This window comes from Ursus maritimus (assembly GCF_017311325.1).
Source record: "Ursus maritimus isolate PB19 chromosome X unlocalized genomic scaffold, ASM1731132v1 scaffold_X1, whole genome shotgun sequence".
In the NCBI taxonomy this organism is placed as follows: domain Eukaryota; kingdom Metazoa; phylum Chordata; class Mammalia; order Carnivora; family Ursidae; genus Ursus; species Ursus maritimus.
This window is the reverse complement of record NW_024423319.1, coordinates 5,162,532-5,182,367: the sequence shown is the minus strand read 5'-3', so window position 1 is coordinate 5,182,367 and position 19,836 is coordinate 5,162,532. Positions and strand designations below refer to the sequence as shown.

Sequence of the window (19,836 nt, the reverse complement as noted above, 5' to 3'; positions counted from 1 at the left end):
ATTCAGAAAATCAAATATTTCTTATACCCCATCATGGCTGGCTCAGTGTACTTCTATAAAGCTATCAGATCAGCAGATCTTCCTATACTTCCCATGGACAATTAGGCCTTTTCTTTTGTCTCTCTGAGCATTACTAATTTCCAGAGCTTTTTGGTCCTTTAAATCAGTGATACTCAAAAGGAAGACTCGCCTGCAATCTGTTTCCTACATATTCCTGCTTCTTCCTAACTCTAGAGACCAGGCCCAGCTCCTAATTTTCTGCTAGAGAATCCCCAACATGATTCGGCTTAGAATTTGACGGTGCCTTCATTGTTGCCAGGGGACTTCTCTGGATTCCCTGTTAGGTTTGTTTGTTTGTTTGTTTGTTTGTTTTTCTTCCAAATTTTTATTTAAATTCTAGTTAGTTAACATATAGTGTAATATTAGTTACAGGAGTAGAATTTAGTGATTCATCACTTACATATAACACTTAGTGTTCATCATAACAACCTGTTAGGTTTTTGGATATGGCTGGTCAGTTCTTTTCACAAGTTGTGACTTACTCTGTTTCTCTAATTTTGAGAGAGCTCTATGAGCTGTCCTTGGCTTCTTCCTCACCTCTCACACTCCTCCTCTCAGCAGACCCAAAGTTTTTCACACAGCTGGAGAGTTTTTGTCAATCCTCTGGCTAGGGTGTGGAGTAGGGGTACTTCCATATGATGGGTTCCATTGCTTTCATGTCTGGCAGAGGAAAACAGACACATTCACTAGGAGAAACAAACTTTTTTTTCCTGGCCCTGAGTTTGGATAAGAATTTGCCATGAGGTTTTACATAAGGAGGAGCATTGAACAATATAATATGTGATATCCTGGAACAGAAACGAAATATGGGAAGCCAGCTGTGAACTCTACAAAAAAACCACAATTCACAACTCTGCATCTGGTGCTCATAAATCAAAACCTCACTGAGATTGTGATGCTATTACTGACACTCCAAGACCATGAAAATTTAGTCTGGGGCCAGGCACACCCCCCACATTCCCATCCCAACCAGTCTTCTCATGGTTTTCAGAATCTGAACACCCCAAATTCCTACTTTCCACTCTCTTCACTAGGCTTTAGTTCAGACCTGCCAGATGTGATTGAAGCTCTTCCTTGTGATAAGCATCAGGCAGAGAACCTTGTGGAAAGGGGTTTTTGAAGGTCTCCACATCCTAGATAGCAATACTCAATGTTAAGGAAAAGAATTTAATTGTTATCAAAGAATAACCCTGTAACTCCTGCTTACTCTGCTTGGCATCCATCCCCAATTCCTCTCCTCCTTCAGACTGCTTGATGGAGGAGGTTTCTCTGTCCTGGGGTGGGATGCTATGAGGGCTTTTCTTACAGAAGCCTCCTTTTCTCCATTCTCTATTACCCTGGACTTCACTTTGTTTTAGCCTCACTTACCAACAAACAGGAGGTGCCCAACTGGCCACAAAGATAGGGAAGAGAAGATTGAATATGGAGATGAAGAGGGAGAATAGAGCTCAAATAGAGAGGGGTTCTAGCTGCCCCCCTTTGCCTCACTCTTTCCTCCAACTTTCTCTGCCAGGAAAGCACCCACATAGCAGAAGAACAATAAGGCAACCATTTTGGAAAAGAGAATGAGAGAAACCTTCACCTCTAAGTCCTACCTTCCATTCTACCTTTCTCTGCAGGGGTAGTATGCAAATAAAGAGACCTTTCCTCAGAGAGCAGGAGTCACCTGCTCCGTCTTTCACTTCAACTTAAAACAATTCAAGTTTACATAACTCTCCTAACTTCGTACATGCTTATGCCTTCTACTCTGTCTCTAATTCTTGAGGTCCCAGTTCATCTACTTGAGATGAAGGACAACCACTTCCCGCTATAAGGATACAATTGTTTGTCATGGATGCTGTGGTCAGTTGATTAATGCCCCCCAAAGATATTCAGCTTCTAATTCCTGTAAACTCTGAATGTTACCTTATATAGAGTAAAGAATATTTTGCAGGTGCTATTAGATTAATAATCTGGAGATGGGGAGATTACCTTGGGTTATTCAGGTGGGCCTAATTGTCTCTTCTCTCGGCCAGTTCTAGGCCCTGGACATCTCTCACACAGAGATTTGAAGATGCTAGGCTGCTGGCTTTGATGAAGGAAGAAGTGGACATGAGCCAAGGAGTACAAAGAATGCATCTCTTGAAGCTGGAAAAGACGTGGAAACAGATTCTCCTCTGGAACCTCTAGGAGGAGCGTAGCCCTACTGACACCTTGATTTTAGCCCAGTGAATAAATTTGTACTGCTTTAAGCCACTAAATTTTATGGTAATTTGTTATAGCAATAGGAAACTAACACAAGTGCCCTCTGTCCTGTTTGTGTCAGGAAAATCAGCCCATCCCACTCTCCTTCCCATGCCACAGAAGAAGCACCATGTCAGGGATCTTCCTGAGAATGTGAGAAAAGTGACCAGAAATTGTAGACAGCCTCAGGAAGGTAGAAAGAGGTCAATGAAGAGGGGGGAAATGAGCTATGAAAGAGAAGGTGATATCTGAAGAAGAGCCACATTTGAAGGAGGGGGGCCTATTCCCAGGGAAAGGCTGTGAAAGATTCATAGGCACATGGATTGAGGAAAGATTTCTCTGCAGCTCTTACTTTCCTTCCAAAAAATGAAGAACCACAAACCAGTGTCATCCAATGAGACTGCGTTTTAGAAACTCGGATAAAGTCTAAGTTGAAATCACAGCTGTGCAATGTTAGGCAAGTCACTTTGCCTCTCTGTTTCCTCATCCCTGCAGTGTATCAGGATAGTGATTCTTACTTCATAGAGTTGTTTGAGAGAATTAAATGAAAGAAGGGACAGGACATTACCATGAATGACAGGTAGTAAGCCCTTAATTAACTTAAATTTGTGGCCCTCATCTTCTTGTCCCCAGAAAGCAACTTTTAAGCACTTTCCTATTACTCTGTTTCTTCTTTCTTGTTTGTCTTACCTTGGATGCAAGTGAGGGCCTCTCCATCACCTACACACAGACACTGTAGAACTTGGCATATGGTATTAGGTTTAGTTTGGGGAATATTAGAAGTGAACTGAGAACAGATTTCCAGGGCCTAGAACTGGCTGAGAGAAGAGACTATCAGGCACAGCCACAGGTTGCCATGGCAATGAATTCACATCTTCCACTCAGCAGAGGGAGGGTGAGAGAAGGGACAGAAAGAGCAATTGAGCTTCTTCTGCAAGATTCTGGTTTGGGAGTAAGGGAAGACCTGGCAGAGGTCAGAGCCTCTCTGTGCCCAACCTGGTGTCCTCAAAACTTGCTTTGTCCTCTGGGGCTCAGTCCACCTTGGTTAGAATCTCCCATCCCCGGGGCGCCTGGGTGGCTCAGTGGTTAAGCGTCTGCCTTCGGCTCAGGGTGTGATCCCAGAGTCCTGGGATTGAACCCCACATCAGGCTCCTCCACTGGGAGCCCGCTTCTTCCTCTCCCACTCCCCCTGCTTGTGTTCCCTCTCTCGCTGGCTGTCTCTCTCTCTCTGTCAAATAAATAAATAAAATCTTAAAAAAAAAAAAGAGAATCTCCCCTCCCAGAACTGCTTCTATTAAAGCAATGATTTAAGGTCAAGGAGGGGCCTTTTTAGGGAAAAGATATTAGGATGTGGGGAATCAGGGTTACAGTTGGAGTGTTCTGGTGCTCTTGGCACGGGGAAGAACTACAGTCTGAGATACTTACCACAAAACTCTAAACAACCCCTCTGAGAAGGGAGTTCAAATTGGATTATAGGTGAGTAGAGATAGTTCTTGATCTGTATCCCTAAACTGGATGGCTAAAGCCACTAAGTCACCTCGGGCCTGAACACTTCTTTGAGTATTTAACAAATCCTCTGCAGTGAAGAGTTGATTGGTAAGGAGACAGTTTTAGAGAACTGTGCTTGTGTGTGTGTGTGTGTGTGTGTATGTGTGTGTGTGTGAAATATATGAGAGGGTTGCATACAGTAAGTGAAAGGATTGAAAAAGGAGGTAAGTGGTTACTGCTAAAACAGTAGTTGTCCACTTGATCAGTATACCTAGAGCCATCATTGGCTCTCAGGCACTTAAAATAAAGTGAGTAGATCACAGAAAGATGGAAGAGGAGATTACTTTGGTCTTTGCCTTTTGGGCAGTGAAGAGGGTTAGCCAGGATTCTTTCACTGAACCATTCCTATGTTTTCAACTACATCAGTCCACCATACTTCTGCTTAAAACTTCTCAAAACTTGAGAAAAGCCTCCATCTCTTGATGGAAGAGAAAAGATCATGGATTTTGGAGCGTGGCAAATCTGAGTTCACACTTTAGCTCTTGAGTGGGAAAAATTTACCCACCATTTACTAGCTGTGTGAATTTGTGCAAGCAGATTCTGGCCCTCAGTTTATTAATCTGTAAAATGTAGGTAATACTATACATATTGTGAGATTGTAAGTATTAGCAACAATTCATGTAAAGTGATGGGCATAATAAATGACATCCAGTAGCAGTGTGGTGCCTAAGCTTTATAAGGGGGAAAGCCCTGAGTTCAAATCTCAGTTCTTCCACTTATGACCTAAGCAACTTCAGCCAGCTCGTCTAACCTTTATGAGTGTATGAGTTTTCTATGTCTCGTTATGGGTATTCTTGTTCATGTCTTTAGGTGAAGTAATGTGCTCATTTATCTTGGGTATAAACCTGAAAGTAGAATTGCTGGATCATGGGGCATGCATATGTTCAGCTTCAAATGTTTTCAAAATGGTTCTATCAGTTTACACTTCCTCCAACAGCGTGTGGACAATCCAGTTCTTCCATGTCCTCACCAACTCTGGTGTCATTTATCTTTCTCATCTTCTCCATTCTGGTGGCTGTTGTTCTGCAATACTTTTATTCACTTACTATGACATCATGACTCATGTTTCTTAGCGGTTGTTCTAAATCTTGTCCACTTATTCACTTATTTATTCAAAAAACTACTTATTGAGTACTTTTGTGCCAGGCGCTGTGCCAGTTGCTGGGGACACACTCCTGAAGCTGTCAGCCCTATGCCCACTCTCATTCCCTTCTGCAGATAATCTACTGGCAACATCAAGACCAGTCAGCACATGGCATACAAACTTCCTTGAAAATTCAGAATATTTCCAGTTTAAAGTTATCTCTCCTTCTCTAAACATTTATGTAACTTCAGTTGGCCTCTTTTCTTTTTTTTTCATTTTCCAAAGAAGATACCATCCCCATATTTGCCAAAGCAAATATTCTGCCTAGCTCTTGATCCTACCCTTTTGTACATTCATCAGGATCTTATTCCAACCACTATTACTCCTGACCTGACCCCAAGTCTTTAATCTCTACATGTGTACTAGCAAATGTTAATTAACATTTTCCTTCAGCTAACAAATGTGCTAGGATCATGCTTACCCTAAGAAGGTCTTTCAATAATCCTAATACCCCTTAAGTATCTATTTTGTTCCTTTAATTTCACCACAAAAATTCTTCTGAGCATTCTCTGTAGCCACGGTCTCTAATGTGTGACCCCTACTCTCTCTCTCTTCAGCATCCCCTTGAAATCTGGCTCTATTATGGAACTGCTCCTTATCAATCACTAAAAATCTTCTTACCACCCAAATCAATAATATTTTCTTATCCTCCTTTTTTTCTGACCTCTCTACCATATCTATAATGTTGATCACTTCACCTTCCCCAAATCCCTATTCCATTATTTCCTCCCTTCCCCCATAGCATTTCTTGCCAATCTCCATTATAGCTGTCCATCTTGGCTACATCAACTCAATGGAGGCATCCCCCAAGCTTTTGCCCTTGGCTCTTGTCTCTCCTCACATTCATCTCAGTCATTTCTATAGTTACAGGATCACTTTTTAGAGATTTCTCCCAGCTTCAATCTCAAGCCCAAACTAGGAGTCCCACAACTCTGTGATGGCATTACCATTCTAGTTAGAAAGCCTCCACACCTCAGTGTCACCTATTTAATTCCTACCTCTCTGTCTCCCTCAACCCCCATACCCAGTTAGTCACAATTTCTTTACTTCTTTTTCTTTTCCCCTCACAATGTCTCTCCTTCGTCCATTCTCCTCTTTGGCTTTCTTAGCTCAAGTACTTAATACACGACCTTACACCCAGACTATTATATTGCAATAGCCTCTTAACTGTCTCCAGTGTCTCCCCTTTCCCATCCATCCTCTGTACTGCTGACAGACTAATCTTCTTAAAGCACCACCTTGACTCTCACTCCACTACTTTAAAACTTCCCATGGTTTCCTGTTGTTTACAAGATCCTGCCCCCACTCCTTACACTGCCAATAAGATGCTCCACAGTTCGGCTGCAGGTGCCATTCCTCCTTCCACATGCTGTATGCTCCAGCCACGCTATGCCTTTGTTGCTTTCCATACCCTGACTTGAAAATAGTTTATTGGTTAATTTCTGCATCATCCCTGGACTCAGATAAGCCCAAGTTCTGCCACTTCATAGTTGTGTGATACTGGACAATTTATATTGTCTCTCTGGTCTCAGTTTTCTAATCCATACAATAAGGACAAGAAAGGAATCCTGCCCCATAGGATTATTATAAGGATTAAATGAGGCAATGCACCCAGAGTGCTCAGCACAGTACTTGATGCATTGAAAACAACAACAAAAGGGGCAAGAGTTTGCTATAATTGTACCTGTATTATACCCATCTCCTCTCTTTGCTCAGTCCATTTCATCTTCCCCGAATGTTCTATCCCAATCTCACCTACTGAAGCCCTTCATAACCTTCAAGAAACACCTCAAATTCTACCCCCTTCAGGTACTTTTCTCTGCTTCCTCCAACCCGAGCACTTTGCTTGAATCCCTCTCTTGGCATTTTTCATCCCACCTTGGAATAAAGCTATCAGCCTTCTGTGCCAGACAAAGCAAAACTCTCCCCCCTCCACCATATTCTAATTATATCTGTAACACTCACATCACCTACCACAGTAGGTGGTACAGAACAGGCACTGAGTAACTATCTGTTGCCTGACTGTGGCATGAGAACACAGTCTTAAATGGTGAAAAGAGACAATGGAGAAGGCTCAGAGATCGGTAAACCATGACTATGGAGTGATTAAAGTTGCTAGTGGTGGCAATAGCACCCTCCCTCCTTTTCTGTCTCTCTTCCCCTGTCTCTTACTCCTATTTATTTTCTTTTCCATCTTGTTCTTCTCCAGACTCTGTGGTCCTTATTATTGCAGTGGGCACCATGGCCATTATTTAATCCTGCTGATGGCCCTTGAGAGGAAAGAGGTTCCTATAACAACCTCAGATCTTGTCCCTTTGTCCTTACCACTTAAGCTTTGATGAAAACCACCCTCCTATCTACTACAGATTCTTACAAGAGGAGTTCATTAAACTTATGATCCAATTCTCCATCTCGAACTTCTGATAAAAATACAGAGCAGGAAATTAGACTCCTTTATGTAACAGCACTTACTAGCCTGTCCAGATACCAATCACCATTCCATATCAATAACGTTCTTCAGCTCTTGAAGATTGCCTAGCTCAAACTTTGCTTTTAGTCTACAACTAAACTTTGAAAACTAGTCATCCAATTTCCAGACTTTCCTTCCTTGCCATCTCCTAAGTAAGTCCTGCTAAGTACAAAGTTGTGACCATGTGGAATCACCTATAAGTCTGATTGGTGTCCTTTGAATTTTCAACCATTCACCAAGCTATGTGATTAGAAAGACAAATAAGATATGATCAGCCTTTGCCCCCAAGGAATTTACAGTCTTATAAATTAAGCTTTTATGAACTTTGCATTTTACATGCTGCCTGCTGAGAAACATTGGCTCTCTCAGCTCCTGACTCCTAATCACAGCATTACTCTGTTCTTCCAGCTGCCTTTCTTTCTTTTTTTTTTAAAGATTTATTTATTTATTCTAGAGAGAGAGAGAGAGAGAGCATGAGCGGGGGGAAGGGCAGAAGGAGAGGGAGAGAGAATCTCAAGCAGCCTCCACACTGAGCAGGGACTCTGACATGGGGTTTCATCCCAAGACCCTGAGATCACGACCTGAGCCGAAACCAAGAGTTGGACGCTTAACTGACTGAGCCACCCAGGTGACCCAAAAGATATACACTTCTTAAAGGAGCACATCTATTATATAATTTGAGATATACCAAAAGTGGGATTCTGCATGTAATAGGCATTCAGTAAATATTTTCTGACTGAAGAATAGAATGGAAATCTAAAATGCAGCCATTTTCCTCTTGAGTATATACAATAACTTGAATTAACAGCTTTCAAAGGTTGTCAGATGTCTGAGATATCTGCTTTAATGAATAAACATAAATCATTTGTAATCAGCCATATTGATTTATACTAGGTGTGCTCAGTTCTCTTGAGGAGGTTAAGCATGACCCCTGCAACCTTGTTTACAATATTAATTTTCTCAATAAACTCTTCCTTCATAGCTAGTGCAGTAGTGAGATTCTGTAGCTTGTCATTCGTAGAATCCCAGATACATAATGAGTTCAAGAAATGGAACTGCAGATCAGAGCCTAAAAAGGACTGATATTTTCAGTCTTCTAGCAGTATTGAATGAAGGGTTGTTGGGGGGGTGTGAACGTTTGAAAATAATTTTGGTTAGCTGTTTATTCCTTACTGAACATACTCAAGAGGAAATAATTGTATTTCCACTTCTTTAGTCAGCAAAATATTAAATGCCTACTGTGTGCAAAGATTTCAAGCAGAGAAAGATAATTATCATATGGTTTCACTCATTTATGGAACATAAGAAATAGGAAGATCGGTAGGAGAAGGAAGGGAAGAATGAAGGGGGGTAAACAGAAGGGGGAATGAAGCATGAGAGACTATGGACTCTGGGAAACAAACTGAGGGCTTCAGAGGGGAGTGGGGTAGGGGAATGGGATAGGCTGGTGATGGGTATTAAGGAGGGCACGTATTGCATGGTGCATGGGGTGTTATACACAAGTAATGAATCATGGAACTTTACATCAAAAACTTGGGATGTACTGTATGGTGAGTAACATAACATAATAAAAAATTATTATAAAAAAAAGATTTCCACCACAGGTCTATTTTCAGTTTTATATTAGATGACCTCCTCAAAAATCAATGTGTATTTAACTACAAATTAAAGAGAAAATAATTTGAAAGGAACTTCTAGAAGTACTGAGCTAGAGGTGAGGAGAGAGGAAAAAGGTTCAGAGACAAGATGAAAATGGAGTCAACCAAGGTGAATGAATGAGAGAGAGAAAGAGAAAATGTAGTAGCTACAGATCAACCTTTTCCAATATCCCAGTGTTGCTGAGGGTTGGCCATGTTCATCACAACAGGAAAATTTGGCTTTCAGAGTAGTAATAGGCTCCTCTGAACCCACAAACTTCAAAGCTCAGGTTTTGCTGAGAAATTTGTAGGCACAAGACATTCTGGATGTTCTTTGTATACTTTACCATTTTATTTAACTTTCCCAGTAGAGGGGAAAAACCTTACCCTTGGGAAACAGCTTTACGGATAAATGATTTTCACGAGAACAACACACTGAACAATCAGGCAGGACCTGATTTCCTAATGGGAGGAAGTTAAGGTAGAATATTAAGTTGGGCAGTTAGAGCAGCACCTCGACTGAGAATGTTCTTGAATGTGGATCCTGATTCTCTGTCAGGATAAACAAAATATCCAGAACCATGGGGTTATGGTGGCTAGTCCTTCTATGGAGAACAAGGGCAATGAGAGGTAAGAAAAATCTATTTAGGTTTCTGTCAGCAGTGACCAAAATAGAGCTTGCAGATTTGAGCTGGGATGGGGAAAAAGTTATACCAATAAATATTTACTAAGATCTTACTGGGCACTCATTTCTTGTGCTAGATTTGTGAAGGAGATAAGAGGACAGCAATTGAAAAACTCAAGATTTCACCTAATTTTCAGACACTTATAATTGTGTGAGGGAGATGACGCATGAAACAATATATATATGTATAATCATAACTATATATATATATATGTATACAATGTAAAATGTTAATGAGATTGAACACTTATAGAATTCTGGGTACCTCACCAACACTTCACATGGATAATCTAATTCAACCCTAACAAAAACACTATGAGGTAGTTTTATTATTATAATTATTGTTTATTTTCCAGCTGAAAAAATTAAAGCACCAAGAGGTTAAGTTACTTGCCCAGAGACACAGTATGTGGTGGAGCCAGAACTCAAACTCAGGTCTGTCGGACACAAAAGACCATGCTCTTCTCTACTCCAAAATACTACTTCCCTGTGACATGATAAATCCTCTAGTACGGACCAAAGATACCATGTGACTGTGACTATTGCAACTTCCTCACTGCTATAAATTTGTCGTGATCCACAAAGAAGAGGAGACTGGAAGCAGAAAGCTTCAAAAAGAAAATGTGAGTGGTGACAGATACAGCTCTTGAATGCTACAGGGTGGAGATTAGAGAGCAGCAAGTGGGAGGGGTACTAAGATTTTTCCCGTTGTCACAGTCAAACATCAGGAGGATGAGTGAAAGATGCAAGAAAATAAATGTCACTGCTATTCAGATGCCTCACATGTGAGCATATGAGGAGAGAAGTATTAAAATAATGGATCAGGATATTTCAGTTCTCCTGGATAGAAGGGAATGGAGCAGGATAGAAAATGTGGCAAATTCTCTTTTGTGACTCTGAGGACAAGGTAAACATAAGAAGCCAATTAGAAAAATATAACTTGTTCAAAGGTAAATTCCTCATTCAAACTGGGTATTTAGCATTGTGGAGACCTATTATTTTTTTCTGGAATGCTTTATTGATGAAATGTTTTCTGAATTCCATCAATTTCAGATTGTGGCTATAAAGTAAAAGCCGTTATTAGAGTCTATATTGGTAGGGTAATTAAGAAACTACATTTAAACAGATTATTTATACCCTCAAATTTTTATATGAAGTATCTTGACAGTTGAGACTAAAAGTATGAGGTCATTATTCTTTGCACAATTTACCAGGATAATTGTTGCTGTTCTTCACATTTAGTCTAGGTATGTCACATAATGGCACATCACATATCATTTGGCCCAAGATATCTCTTGGCCCATTTCATTGTCTGTCGTGTTGACAAATGGAACAGAACAGGGGGAAAAAAAAGTATTTGGCACCGAAGAATATAGTTGAATTAGAAATATCTGTCACCAGATAATAATGTCTATCTCCAGTCTGTTTCTAGGTCTCAACAATGTTTGTTTCAGGCTTTTCAGTAATGCTTGTGTCTAGGTCTCAAGGTACACAAACACAAATAACAAAATCATTTCTCACATTAATGTGCAGTTCCTTTAAGAGTGAGCTGTCGTTGAATTTAAATAAATTTTAAATTAAAAAAAGTGAGCTGTCTATAATGTTCTACAAGTTGTAGTCAAAGGAAAAAGAAACTTTTTTAATGATTTTTTTTATTATATTATGTTAGTCACCATACAGTACATCCCTGGTTTCCGATGTAAGGCTCGATGATTCGTTAGTTGTGTATAACACCCAGTGCACCATGCAATACGTGCCCTTCTTACTACCCATCACCGGCCTATCCCATTCCCCCACCCCCCTCCCCTCTGAGGTCCTCAGTTTGTTTCTCATAGTCCATAGTCTCTCATGTTTCATTCCCCCTTCTGTTTACCCCCCCTTCATTCTTCCAGTCCTACTCCTACCGATCTTCCTAGTTCTTATGTTCCATAGATGAGAGAAACCATATGATAATTGTCTTTCTCTGCTTGACTTATTTCACTTAGCATTATCTCCTCCAGTGCCGTCCATGTTGTAGCAAATGTTGAGAACTTGTTCTTTCTGATAGCTGAGTAATATTCCATTGCATATATGGACCACAACTTCTTAATCCAGTCATCTGTTGAAGGGCATCTCGACTCCTTCCACGATTTAGCTATTGTGGACATTGCTGCTATGAACATTGGGGTGCATATGGCCCTTCTCTTCACTATGTCTGTATCTTTGGGGTAAACACCCAGTAGTGCAATGGCTGGATCATAGGGTAGCTCAATTTTTAACTTTTTAAGGGACCCCCACACTGTTTTCCAGAGTGGCTGTACCAACTTGCATTCCCACCAACAATGTAGGAGGGATCCCCTTTCTCCACATCCTCTCCAACAATTGTTGTTTCTTGCCTTGTCTATTTTTGCCATTCTAACTGGCGTAAGGTGGTATCTCAGTGTGGTTTTGATTTGAATTTCCTTGATGGCTAATGATTTTGAACATTTTTTCATGTGTCTGTTAGCCATTTGTATGTCTTCATTGGAAAAGTGTCTGTTCATATCTTCTGCCCATTTTTTGATTTGTTTATTTGTTTCTCGCGTATTGAGTTTGAGAAGTTCTTTGTAGATCTTGGATACCAGTCCTTTATCTGTAGTGTCATTTGCAAATATCTTCTCCCATTCCGTGGGCTGCCTCTTAGTTTTTCTGACTGTTTCCTTGGCTGTGCAGAAACTTTTAATCTTGATGAAGTCCCATAAATTCATTTTATCTTTTGTTTCTTTTGCCTTTGGGGATGTATCATGAAAAAGGTTGCTTTGGCTGATGTCGTAGAGGTTTCTGCCTATGTTCTCCTCTAGAATTTTGACGGATTCCTGTCTCACATCGATGTCTTTCATCCATTTGGAGTTTATTTTTGTGTATGGTGTGAGATAGTGGTCAAGTTTCATTCTCTTGCATGTAGCTGTCCAATTTTCCCAGCACCATTTATTGAAGAGACTATCTTAGGAAAAAGAAACTTTTAACCAAAATTTCCTGCTGCATGGCACAAATAGGAATTATTCAAGAAAGACACCACCTACATAAGAGTTGACCCAAAAAATCAACTTCTTCTACTGGTAGAAGAGCTCATAGTGTACCAGGTAAGGATTTCTTCTCTGCCCTTTCAGAGTCTGTCTCTGGGTAGTTTTCCTGCTCACCAGCTTTTTCTTTCTCAAACATCAGTTTCAGGAACAGGTTTATATGTATTTGGACTAAGGAGTGACTTAAAGAGTGAGGCTTGGGTTATCCAGATGATCTTCTGTACTACCAATTAACCCTGACATCTATCATTAGACAATTGTCCCAGGTATCAGCCGGAAATAACTTTGGGGAGAATTAAGATCTAAGAGAACATTTGAATGTTATGTGTTTGTTGCTTAACTTTTTGTTTTATGGATAGAGTTAGGAGTTTGGAGGGAGGGAGAACACTGGAAATCTGATGTTTTTAGGATGTACAACATAATGTTTTAATATACATGTATTATGAGGTGATTACCACAATCAAGTTAATTAACACATTCTTCACTCACAAGTAACTCTTTTTGTGGTGAGACCGCTTAAAATCTACTTTCTTAGCAAATTTCAAGTATACAATGCAGCATTAGTAACTATCGTCATCATGCTGGGCATTAGATCCCAGGATTTATTCATCTTATTACTGAAGTTTGTACCCTTTGACCAATATCTCCCCATTCCCCCCACCCCCAGCCTCTGATAACCATGGTTCCACTCTGGTTCTATGAACTCATCTTTTTTAGATTACACATATGAGATCGTACAGCATTTGTGTTTCACTGTTTAACTTATTTCACTTAGTACAATGCCCTCTAGGTTCATCCATGTTGTCACAAATGGCAGGATTTTCTTCTTTTTTAAGGCTGAATAATATTCCACTGCATATACACACATTTTCTTTATCCATTCATCTATCAGTGGACATTTAGGTTGTTTCCATATCTTGGCTATTATGAATAATGCTGCGATGACCATAGGGAGGGCGGATACCTCTCTGAGATAGTGATTTCCTTTCCTTTGAATATATTCCCAGAAGTAGGATTGCTGGAGCATATGGTATCTGATTGGGATAGCCCAAACATTGCTCCCCTTATCAAACTATATACTTTTCCTTCCAGAAGTTGTAATCTTCACCTTTTTTTTGGCTTCCTCTGCACCATCCCCTTTTTCTAAGAGGTTTCCCTAGATTGACTCTAGAAAAGGTAATGAGTTTGGGCTTCCATAGTTAGTCTCTTACTTCTTAACTATGCTGCTACACTTGTAATTTTATGATTGTATGTTTGAAACTATTAACATCTCAGTGGTGATGGGAGGAGGCAAATTTGGGGTTTTATTTTATATTGGGCACCAAACAATTTTTCATGCTAATGAATACCTTTTGGTGTTTATATGGACATAGGAGAATTAATACCAGGGCAAAGTCTGATTAAGGGTATCCCAGGAGAAAGGGTATATGTCTAATTCGATTTTCTGGGTAAAGGAAAGTTAAGAACAGGCTATTTTCCACCATGTTTGCAAAAAAAAAAATCCACTAAGATATCTGAGTGCACTGTCCCAGCCTAGTAAATCAAGTATAATGATATACTTGAACCATTCTTTGCTGACTGAAGATCTTTCAGAGCCTCCGACCATTATTTTGAGCATTAATTCTGACTGGCCAGAACTACAAAAGGAGATGGAGAGGAGTGAAAGAGTAGGACTGAATGTATTCTGACCCTAGGACATCTCCTGAAAATTGTTTTCTTGACTAAGCTCATTTCATTATCTGTCTCTCTATCACATAAAAGCAAATGACACAAAACAGAATTTTTAAAAAATCTCAGATAATTGAAAGCTCTAGGTAGTTGGATTGCCATTAATAAAGGTTTTGTGGAGACTCGCGATGAAGGGAGTCTAATAGTCCCCATGGAATTATGCTTTCCTGTGCTTCATTTGCAGAGGATGCTCCTGATATGCTGTTGCTAACCCTGAGCTTTGAGCAATTTCTACAGAGCGAGTAAAGAGTTACGCTGACCCATTCATTGTCTTCCCTGGCCCATTTTGAAACCAAAGGCAGGAATTTGTCAGGCTTTAGCTTAAGAGCTTGCTGTGTGACCACAGTGAGAGCTCTGTCTCTTGGGGCTGAGGATTGGTCTGTTAGCAGATTGTTGGCCCATATGAGGATTGAAACTATCATCCCAGCCAAGGATCATACCCCACTAGATCTTTTGAAAAGGCAGGAAGAAAGAAAGGAAGGAATGAAGGAAGAAAGACAAAAGAAAATCCCCCCCAAACTAAATTACCTACTTGGTCTTCCCATCTCAGGAAAAGACATGATCATTCATGTAGTTGCTTAATCCATGTCATTTTGTTAAACTTCTTTATTAAAGTATAATTTGAATACATAAAAGTACAAAAAATGTATCAGTTATCCTATGTAAAAAACCCTTAATTTTAAAAAATGTATTACTGAAGTATAGTTGACATACAATGTTATATTAGTTTCAGGTGTACAACACAGTTATTTGACAATTCTATACATTATGCTGTGCCCACCATAAGTGTGGTCACCATCTGTCACCATAGAATGTGATGACAATATTATTGACTATGTTCCCTATGTTATGCTTTTCATCTCCATGACTTATTTCTTCTATAACTAGGAGTTTGTAACTCTTAATTCCCTTTACCTATTTCACCCATCCCTTCACCCACCTCCCACCAGTTCATTTTCTGTGTTTAAGAATCTGTTTGGGTTTTTTGTTTGTTTTATTCTTTTGATTCCACATATAAGTCAAATCATATGGTATTTTTCTTTCTCTCTCTGACTTATTTCACTTAGCATGATACCCTCTAGGTCCATCCATGTTGTCATAAATGACAAGCTTTTATTCTTTTTTATTAAAAAGCTCCCAAATTAATCCACCTTGCTCCATCCCAGCCTGGTCTTAGCTACCATCTCTTACCTGGATTACTGTATTAGCTTCTCCACCAGTATTCCTACTGTCCTTGTAAGCCTCTAAGAGTCTGTTCTTCACATAGAAGCCTAAGGGATCTTTTCAAAATGTAAATCAGACTACACCTTCCACAAACTCATCTCCTATCACTCTTCCCTCAGAGCCTGCCTCACCTGTCGTTCTCCAGCCACAGTAGTTGGTTTTGTTGTTTGCTTGGTTGTTTTACTTCTTCCAGCATTCAGGTGCTTGTCTCACTCAGGGCCTTTGCACATGCTACCTTTCTACCTCTAGTACCTCCCCTCTGATTGTTCTCATAGCTGGTTACATAGCTATCATATTTCAGCTGAAATACAGCCTTCTTCTCACAGCAATCTTCCCTGACCATCTTATCTCCAGGCATATTATTCCTTGTATTAAGACCCCATATTCCTCCCTCGTTACACTTATCACAGTAGTAATTTTACAGTTACTTTCTTTTTTATTATATTCAGTTAGCCAGCATATAGTACACCATTAGTTTTTGACATAGTGTTCAACGATTCATTAGTTGCTTATAACACCCGGTGCTCATCACTACATGTGCCTTCCTTAATGCCCATCACCCGGTGACCCCATCCACCCACCCCCCTCCCTTCTGTAACCCTCAGTTTGGTTCCCAGAGTCCAGAGTCTCTCATGGTTTCTCTCTCTCTCTCTGATTTCTTTCCATTCAGCTTTCCCTCCTTTCCCCTGTGGTCCTCTGTGCTATTCCTTATGTTCCACATATGAGTGAAACCATATGATAATTATCTTTCTCTGCTTGACTTATTTCACTTGGCATAATCCCCTCCAGTTCCATCCATGTCGATGCAAATGATGAGGATTCATTCTTTCTGATGGCTGAGTAATATTCCATTGTATATACAGACCACATCTTCTCATCTTCTTTATCCATTCATCTGTTGAAGGGCATCTCGGCTCCTTCCACAGTTTGGCTATTGTGGACATTGCTGCTATGAACATAGGGGTGCATGTGCTCCTTCTTTTCACTATGTCTGTATCTTTGGGGTAAATACCTCGTAGTGCAATTGCTGGGTCATAGGGTAGCTCTACTTTTAACATCTTGAGGAAACTTCATACTGTTTTCCAGAGTGGCTGTACCAGCTTGCATTCCCACCAACAGTGTAAGAGGGTTCCCCTTTCTCGACATCCTCACCAATACTTGTTGTTTCCTGTCTTTTAATTTTTGCCATTCTAACTGGTGTAAGGTGGTATCTCACTGTGGTTTTGATTTGTATTTCCCTGATGGCTAGTCATGTTACATCCCAGTTGTGGAGGTGATCTTAAGACCATGACTTACTTGCTCCTGATTTTATCCCCAATGCCTATCTCCCCCAATATACAGCACATAGCAAGTCTCCAAAAATATCTGGTAATCGAAGAAAATACTGAATGAAAGAATGAATAGAATTCTCAGCTGAAGCCTCTTTTTTTCATCAGCATGAACCTGTCTTCACTGCAAGAAAAGAGAGGATGGGAAAGGATTTAGGGATGCTGGTGTGCCTTTGAATTTGGAGGCACTAAGGAACACACTTGTAAGCTAAAAGGGGAAATCAAGTTTATTTCATTATTAATTAATGAGACTTGGGATGGAATGATAAAAATCTGATGATGTTAATGTCAGTTCTGAATGCTGGCGGACAGTCTCTGAAGACAAGGTAAAATGGTAATAGGACACTGCAGTTTAATCCCCCAATTAGGAAGCAGCTGTCACCACCAGGGACAACTCTAGTTGCTGATTGATTTTCCTTATACACTGTAATTATATTCAGTACCACCTTAGGCACCCTAAATGTCCTAGATACCCCATTATAGGTGGACCTTCCTTTACACAAGCCCAGTGCATTAACAATCCAGATTAGTACAAAAGGTAAATTATGGAGAAATTTTTTCATGTCACAGAAGCATTCTTAATAAGATTCCTTTGAATAACCAGTTCCCTGAGTGGATTTAAAATAGGATTTCATCTACTCTACAGAAAATATGACTTAACTGTAACCTGTTAGGGACAGATTGTCATTACCAAAGCAAAGCAGCAAAGATGGCTTTGCTTTATTCCCTGGCCAGACTGAGGCTTCAGTTTAGAACACCACCTAAACCAAGGCCTTAACCCTGGCCTCACACTTATCCCCAATTTAGGCCACAACGCAGCCTAATTTTCCATTTTATCACAGCCCAGGCACTAAGAACAGACAGCCATTTCACAAATATGAGTCTTTGAGCTCTGGTGGGGGGAGGGGGGCTTGTGGGGAAGGGAGAGCTGCAGCCATGACTCACTGCAAACCCATCGCCACTGCTGGAAAAAAAAAACTCTAAATGCACATCCTACTTGTTTTTGAGTCAGGAATGTCATTTTCATTTATGAAGGATAGAACATTATGTTTCTCTAACGTTTCAAGTGAATAACTTTACATACATTTCCCCCGATTTCCATAGGAATTTGATGCCATGGAAGCAATCAGCTACGTGTCCCCAGAGCCTGGCAGAGAGTCTTATTTTTCTTATAGGTACATTAAGATCAATATTTCTGAATTCCCCTCCTCCCTCTAATTATGTTCCTGGTGAAAACTACCCTGATTTAGGGGTTCAGTGGGAGATGTGGTCTGAAATTCCTGATGTTACTTTAGGATCTTGGACTCACGCTTTTATTGAGTCTCAAAAGCTGAGTTTCAGAAGTTCAGAGAAACTTCTACATGATGTCCCTATTAAGAAGTGTTTGCCTGCCACTTTGAGACTCCCAAAGGTAGACTTGTCACATGTTATGTCAAGGAAAAAAGCCAAAAAGAGCAGAGGACATGCCCTCTGTGTTCACTTTCCAGGGCATAGTTTCTGATTCTGCTACAAGTATTAGATAAATATACCTAGCAGAACAAAACAAAAAATTCGTTTTGGAGGAGAAAAGACAAAACCTTTGAGTTCTATAGTATATGGCTTTCTGGTGCTATTGCTTCTGGAGCTCTTTCTCCAATTGCTGATATTTCTCTTTTTTTCAGGTCTGATGTTTGAATCTTAGAGACACAGATAATCTGACCACGATCAAAGAATTTCTCCCCCTGGGATCTGGGAATCTCCATGGGCTATGGTCTTTTAGTGTGGGGGTATTTCTGGGCATCTATGTAGTGACCATTCTGGGTAACATTTTCATTTTCACAGTCACTTGCTTTGAGCTCAGCCTCCAAATCCCCATGTACTTCTTTTGGCCCAATCTTTCCTTCCTTGAGATCTGGTACACTACTTCCATTGCCCCTAAGATGCCGCAGACCCTCTCTTAGATCCTGGGGCAATTTCCTTTGCAGGTTGTGTGGTCCAGTTTTACTTCTTCAGTTCATTACAGTAGTTGAATGTTTTGTGCTGCCAGTCATTTCTTCTGACCACCACCTTGCTATCTACAGCTCCCTCCAGCACCCATCCCTCATGAACCTCCACACATGCATCCTGTTTGCAGATGGGCTTTGTCTGGATGAGTTCCTAACCTCTGTGGTGACTGTGGCCATGACTTTCCAGCTGCCATTCCGTGCAGCCTATGAGATTGACCACTTCTTCAGTGACCTGGCTCCTGTATTGAATCTGGCCTGTTCTGATCCTGAGATGGTGGAGAAGACCACTTTCCTCCTGGCCTCCTTTGTCATGGTGCCAGACACTAGACTAAGTACTTGGGGATTCAAGCCACTGCTGTTCCAGGACAGTTCCAGGGAACTGGCCAGCATAGCAAGGACCCTCCCTTGGGCCCTAAAACACAAGTCTTTGGGACCTCCAGGTTAATCTTTGTGTGATAAAATTGAGTTTGCCAGACTAATGCAACTCCATCAGGCTAGGGGAAAATGTGAAAGACCCAATCTGCATGCCACAAAAATCTCTCTCCCTCTCTGATTCTTTCTCTCTCTCCCTCTCTGTCTCGCTCTTTCTCTTTTATAGAAACATCTGTTGGTACTAAGGTTTTTGGCTGCCTTATGTACATGTACCCATGTGTGTGTACACACATACATACACACGTGCACATTTTTATACACACATAGTCAGTATACCCTTCCCATCCAAACTTATTGTCTAATACTTACTATTATACCCTCTTAGCTTCTG

General features: G+C 40.5%; 1 pseudogene; it reads left to right on the top strand.

The window, feature by feature from the left end:
- Window positions 1–9,671: 9,671 nt before the first annotated feature.
- On the top strand, window positions 9,672–19,518 carry LOC103672963 (annotated as a pseudogene).
- Window positions 19,519–19,836: the final 318 nt, after the last annotated feature.